Source organism: Procambarus clarkii, chromosome 26, assembly GCF_040958095.1.
Source record: "Procambarus clarkii isolate CNS0578487 chromosome 26, FALCON_Pclarkii_2.0, whole genome shotgun sequence".
Lineage (NCBI taxonomy): Eukaryota > Metazoa > Arthropoda > Malacostraca > Decapoda > Cambaridae > Procambarus > Procambarus clarkii.
In genome coordinates, this window is record NC_091175.1 from 35068971 (window position 1) to 35076177 (window position 7207).

At 44.7% G+C, this 7207-nt stretch overlaps 1 long non-coding RNA gene across 1 annotated transcript; it reads right to left on the reverse strand.

Moving 5' to 3' along the window:
- Positions 1 to 4542: 4542 nt before the first annotated feature.
- LOC138368777 (uncharacterized) lies at positions 4543 to 6877 on the reverse strand. Its single transcript, XR_011229681.1, has 3 exons — positions 6705 to 6877; positions 5793 to 5863; positions 4543 to 5081 (listed from the first exon to the last, which is right to left on the reverse strand). It is a non-coding gene; the product is annotated as an uncharacterized lncRNA (long non-coding RNA).
- Positions 6878 to 7207: the final 330 nt, after the last annotated feature.

The window sequence follows — 7207 nt, forward strand, 5'->3', positions numbered from 1 at the left end:
ACTCTTCATTCTCTGTTTTTGTCCTTTCTATTCTCGTCGTTGTCCATTCTTCAATGGAACGTTCGAGGTTATTACGCCAATATCCTCAAACTCCAACTTCTGATTTCGCGGTTTTCGCCCCTTTGTGTCTGTCTCCAGGAGCCAATGCTTGGTGCTCGTCCTGGTCGTTTTCGTGACTATTCCTTTCTCCCCCCCCCCCAGCCGTTGCTGGGGCTTCTAATTCTTCTGCTCTTTTGATTCGTGCTGATGTTCCCTTTGTTTCTTTACTTTTTTTCTTTGCCTCTCCATTGTTCTGCTGCTCGTATCTTTGTGGGGAAATGGTACACAGTTTGTTTCATTTATCTCCCTCCGAGTGTCACGCTTTCTCTTCCTGATTTGAAACACCTCCTAGATTCCTTGCCGGATCCTGTGCTCCTGCTGGGTGACTTCAATTGTCGTCATTCTCTTTGGGGTGACGTTCTGACGAATACCCGGGGTCGCCTTCTTGAGCCGTTTCTCCTCTCTTCTTTCCTGTCTCTTCTGAATTCTGGTGAGCCCACTCATTTGGACTCTCGGACTCGCACCCTTTCTTGTCTTGATCTTTCTCTCTGTTCTTCTTCTCTTTACTTAGATTTCACATGGCAGGTTCTTGATGACCTCCATGGAAGTGATCATTTCCCCATCCTTGTTTCCTTTTTCTCTTTTCGCCCTTCCCTCTCTTTCCCTAGGTGGCAGTTTCCTAAGGCGGACTGGACCCTATTTACCCTCAGTGCTACTCTCTCTGACCTCTCCCTTCTGCCTCTCTCTCGCGCTCTCCTCCTTTTTCATGACACTGTCTTCAACGCTGCCCTCCGCTCTATCCCTCGCTCTTCCTCTCAGGGTCCACGGAAGTGCGTTCCCTGGTGGAATGCGGTCTGTGCTCGGGCTGTCCGCTGTAAGCGTGCAGATTGGAAGAGGCACCGCCGTAGGCAGACGACCGATTCTTTTCTTTTCTTTCGGAAAGCGAGTGCGGTGGCCCGTAGGGCCATCCGTACGGCTAAACGTGAATGTTGGGAATCTTATGTCTCAACAATTACGTCCGAAACTCCTCTGGCCCAGATCTGGAAGCGTATCCGCAAGATATAAATTTGGGTAAACATCGGGTAAATTTGTTCCCGATGTTTCACCGGTCCTTCACCTCCATGATACTCTTGTGGCGGACCCGTTGTAGGTCGCTTCCGTACTGGGTTCCCACTTTTCTTCTGTTAGCTCTGGTCTTCATCTTCCCCATTCTTTTCTTCTTCGTAAACCTGTCCTTGAGTCTCGTCCTTTAGATTTCTGCACTCGTCTTCAACTTCCCTATAATGATCCCTTCTCTCTCTCTGAACTTCGTTCTGCCCTGGCCCTCTGCGTTTCTACGGCGGCGGGCTCCGATGGTATTCATTATGAGATGCTTCGCCATCTCCCTCCGTGCATGTCTCAGTATTTACTGAGTCTGTATAATCGGATTTGGGAGTCGTCGTCAGTCCCTGAGGACTGGCTCGATGCCGTTGTCCTCCCTGTTCGCAAACCGGGGTCTCTGGGTACTTCCCCTAAGGACTTTCGCCCTATTGCTCTCACAAGTTGTGTCTGCAAACTCTTTGAACGTATGGTTAACGTTCGTCTGATGTGGTTCCTGGAACACCATCACCTCCTCTCCCATTCTCAATTTGGTTTCCTCAAGTGCCGCAGCCCGACAGATGTCCTGGTGAACTTGGAGGTCTATATTCGTACTGCTTTTGCTGCGAAGACCTCCGTTGTTGCCGTCCTTTTTGACCTGGAAAAGGCTTACGGCACCACTTGGCGATATCATATTCTATCTCAACTTCATTCTTTTGGCCTTCGTGGTCATCTCCTTCTCTTTCTCCGCAGCTTCCTCTCTCTTCGTTCCTTTCGGGTGCGCCATGGTACCGCGCTCTCTGCCTCTTTTCAGCAATATGAAGGTGTGCCCCAGGGTAGTGTTCTGAGCACTACTCTTTTTCTGGTTGCCCTCAATGGTCTTCTTTCCTCTCTTTCTTCTGGTGTCTTCTCCGCTCTCTATGTCGATGATCTTACCCTTTGCTGTCAGGGTGCTGATTCGCCTCTCCTTCAGCGCCGGCTTCAACTTGCAATTGATGCCGTGTCGTCTTGGGCCACCGATCATGGCTTCAAGTTCTCTACTTCTAAGACTTGTGCCATGACGTTTACGCGGAAACGGGTTGTTCTTCGTCCCTATTTGTCACTTTATGGTCATCCCCTTTCATACAAAGATTCCACGAAGCTTTTGGAGTTATTCCTTGACACTCGTTTGTCTTGGTCTCCCCATATCTCTTACCTCCGTGTTGAGTGCTCTAAGGCCCTTAACCTCCTTCGGGTCTTGTCCCATACTTCTTGGGGGGCAGATAGGCGCACTCTCCTTGCTTTAGATTCCTCTCTTGTCCTGTCTAAGCTCGAATATGGTTGCCCTGCTTACTCGTCTGCTTCTCCTTCTACTCTTCGCCGTCTTGATGCTTTGCTCCACACTGGGTTGCGCCTCAGTTCTGGTGCCTTTCGTTCGACTCCCGTCCTTTGCTTGTATGTTGACACTGGCTTCCTGTCTCTCCAGGACCGCCGTGAACGCTACTGTCTTCGCTATCTTGCGCGGTCCTTACAACATCCTTCCTCTCGCCTCTGTCGTGCTTTAACTTTTACCCCTCCTGCGGTTTCTGTTCCTCTTCACCACCTCCCTCTTTCTGTCCGGTTATCTCGCCTCCAGGATTCTCTTTCCGTTCGTATTTCTAATGTTTCTCCTCGTGTTGTTCCTTCTTTGCCCCCGTGGAGAGTCCCTCTTCCGCGGTTTTGTACTTCCTTGACCCGTATCACTAAAGCTTTTACCCCTCCTACGGTTCTAAAATGCCTTTTCCTTGAGCACTTTTCTTCTCACTCCCGCTCCGTTTCTGTCTTCACCGATGGGTCTAAGTCGGCGGACGGTGTTGGCTACTCTGTTGTTTTTCCTGATCGCACTTATATGTGTCGTTTACCTCCGGAGACTAGCATCTTTACAGCGGAACTTTATGCTATTCTCTATGCTCTTCGTCTCCTGCTTTCTCGCTGTCAGTCTTCCTTTGTAGTTGTTGTTGACTCTCGTAATGCCCTCATGGCTCTCGGGTCCTTTAATCTGGTCCATCCAGTAGTTGTCGAGATCCAGCATTGGCTGTTTCTTGTTCACAGTAAATTTAAGTCGGTTGAGTTTTGTTGGGTTCCCAGTCATATTCGTGTGTCTTTAAATGAGCGTGCGGATGCTGCCGCCAAGGAAGCTGTCCGGTCTTGTCCCATCTCTCGTAAAGGCATTCCGTATTCCGACTTTTACCCGGTTATCCATTCCTCAGTCCTTACCCGTTGGCAGGCTTCTTGGTTGTCTGTTACTGGTAACAAGCTACGTACTCTTAAATGTTGTGTTTCCTCGTGGCCGTCCTCCTTCCACCGTAACCGGCGGTGGGAAACAGCTCTGGCGAGGTTGCGTATTGGCCATACTCGCTTAACCCATGGTCACTTGATGGAGCGCCGCCCTGCTCCTTATTGTCCTAGTTGCATTGTCCTTCTTACGGTCGTGCATGTCCTTCTTCAATGTCCCGACTTCCAGGACGAGCGTGTGTCTTGCTTTCCGACTGCCCCTTGCAGTCACCTGTCCCTCAATAGAATTCTTGGCGACATGCTTTTGATATCGTTCGCCTTATGCGTTTTTGTTCTCGTATTGGCATCCTTGGTGATATTTAGCGCCCTCTGATTATTTTGCGCATTTGATGGTGCTACATATCCTTCCCGGTTTGGTGCCTTTTGATAATTACTTACTTTCTTGTAACTCTTCGAAAGGTTTTGCTTAAGAAATACATACTTTAGTTTTAAGATGTAATCATATAAGGGCTTCCATGCTCAAAGAAACTGTACTTACGTCATCCTTAAACTTTAAAATTAATCTTTCCATGTCTTGTGTTTTATAACATTTCAATTGGGTTTATTGTCAACTCATTCAGGAATCCTCGGGTCGCGGGATAAGTTCTCTTTGCCGTCCAAACCATTATGGCCCCACACGCACGCTGCCATTCATGTGAGAACCAAGATTTTAGTACAAGATTTAGAGAAGACAAGATGTGCAAGATTCTTGCTCAAGAGGGCTTAAGAAAATAGTTTACTATATCCTTGGGGTGACGTCACAGGTATTGCAATAATATTAAACTTTATTCATATTTTAACCTGAATAATATTAAAAATACCTATATTTGAGTATAAATTTGTAGTTAGGCTTAAAAGCTAAAAAATCATGGTGGTATGTTATTAGAAGTTTTAAATAGTTAATAGTTATAATTGGGAAATTTCCTATTTTAAGTGTAAAATGATCCAGTTATAAATGAATATGTATTAGTAAAGAGTGACTCTTCCCTTTTAATATCTTTATGATTTTTGTGTAAACATTTTTTGCACGCAATTGGAAAATAAGATTTCTGGTATATATACAATTTATTAATGATAAGATACAATGTGTATAACATTCATGTTTATAAAAATACTGAAGGGAGACAAATTCAGTTTTAGTAATGGTCATCGAACTACCCATTACTCGTTAATTTAAGAACAAATTATAATTTACATATAATTTGTTATTATGAGAAGCTTTGTCTTTTGGTTGTCTAGATTTTATTTATTCATTGTAGCCTCAATATAGGAATACAGGGTAATAGTTTTATCCAAAGGTTGCTGGGCATTATTCAGGCTGTTGACATGTTATTAGATTCCACAGCATTCTTAGAGAAATACTCCTTGAAGTTCACCCTTGGGACACCGATATTGGTTCGGCGGGGTATGTCTGCAGAGTTTCACGTTTATGATTGCTTTATGTTGTTTGAGAACCTTGGGCGTCTTGAAATAGCAAAGTTCCTTATCTACCCAGCGTCACTTAAATAAGGACGTGGGGGTTAAATCTTTCTTAAAGTGTAGACCTCTTGTTCAGGAGGGCAACTAGCTCCTTTCTCCGATCAAACCGCTCCGGCGACTTTTGAACCTTCACATACGACATTGTTATCCAAACTTCCCATGCCTTTTAAGACGTCGAGCTTCGGTGTACTTATCTGAGGATAAGAAAACGTTAATATGGATACAGTGCACAAATAGTAATTAAATATATAAATCATTTAAAGAATGACAAAGCTTAAATTACATTCTCTAGAAAGGTCAAGAATGAATAAATATATGAATAAATCTATAAGGAAAAAAGGCCCTCAGTAGGGTTCGAACCTACGACTGGGTTGATCTCTGACGCATCTTATTCGACTGCGCCACGACATGGTAAAAAAAATGCCATTTTTAGTGCACCTGCCCTCACAAGGCTCCCACAGCTTCAACAGGGAGAAGGTTCGAACCCCCATCACGGCCCTAATGGATTTGTTCATTTGATGCATCACGCTATTGCGAATTCTGTGTAATCAGATACTGGTTCGGTAACATGGTAGAAGTTGTGCGGAACCAATTACCGCGTAACATACAAGTGGGGTACATCGATTGTGTCAAGCGTAGGTTAGACATATGTTTGAGACTGGGTGAATATAAACAAGAGCCGTCTCGTATGGGCCAATAGGCTTTCTGCAATTGCTCATTCATATATTCTTAACTTTTTAATGGGGTTAATACGTGCAATGAAGCTAAATTTTTAACAGAGACATTAAGTGCTACGAAATGGAAGAGGATTAATCGAACATTTACGAAACCTGTACATCTTTCCTTTGTTATGGCAGTTTACTTTGCATTTATCGAGCAATTTAAGAAGAGGTTGTTGTACTTACCATGAACTTCTCAATTAGTTGACGAATTATGTCCGCAACATCCGTCTGGTCAAGCTCATTTACCCCTCCATCTGTGAAATTACGAAATAGGAACGTTATTTAATATTCAACCTGCTATATATATATATATATATATATATATAACTGAAAACTCACACCCCAGAAGTGACTCGAACCCATACTCCCAGAAGCAACGCAACTGGTATGTACAAGACGCCTTAATCCACTTGACCATCACAACCGGACAAAATGAGGTGATAGCCGAGGCTATTTGAACCACCCCACCGCCGGCACTCGGATAGTAATCTTGGGCATAGCATTTTACCAAATCACCTCATTCTTTGGGGCACACGTGAGGAACACAAATGCGAACAAGCCTGAATGGTCCCCAGGACAATATGCAATGGTCCCCCAGGACAATATTGCGTCTTGTACATACCAGTTGCGTTGCTTCTGGGAGTATGGGTTCGAGTCACTTCTGGGGTGTGAGTTTTCAGTTGCATATTGTCCTGGGGACCATTCAGGCTTGTTCGCATTTGTGTTCCTCACGTGTGCCCCAAAGAATGAGGTGATTTGGTAAAATGCTATGCCCAAGATTACTATCCGAGTGTCGGCGGTGGGGTGGTTCAAATAGCCTCGGCTATCACCTCATTATGTCCGGTCGTGATGGTCAAGTGGATTAAGGCGTCTTGTACAAACCAGTTGCGTTGCTCCTGGGAGTATGGGTTCGAGTCACTTCTGGGGTGTGAGTTTTCAGTTGCATATTGTCCTGGGGACCATTCAGGCTTGTTCGCATATATATATATATATATATATATATATATATATATATATATATATATATATATATATATATATATATTTACACTTTATATATACTGGAACTCCAAACGTCTGTAGAACTTTTTCTACCTTCTTGGGTGGTTCAATTTCATTACTATCGTGATGCCGATTTCTGAAATTCTCTACGGCGTTAACCAAACCATCTTCCACTGGTATTTCGTAAGATTAAGATCGCCTCGTCGTAATTGTTACAGAAGGCTGGCCACACACACACACCTACGACGAATCGAACGGTGGGTGTGAGTAGAGTACTGGCTTCTGCCCACATTCCGGCAGGTACTCATTGCCTCGCCCGGTGATTCTGATTGGCCATCAGAATTCCCGCCACCGGACGATCGTTAACGATCGCTGGTCGTTAACAACCCTGCATGGTTGTTAACGTCGTTCTTCCTGCACCATTGAGCAAGAAAAATATTACTCTTAATACCACCAATTCTATTCCGATGCGACGCAATACGGAACTTTACGTAACACTCCTCCCCCCACCCCCGTAAGGTGAAGGGACGACGACGTTTCGGACGACAGACCGAAACGTCGTCGTCCCTTCACCGTTTAGTGTATGGTTTGGTCAA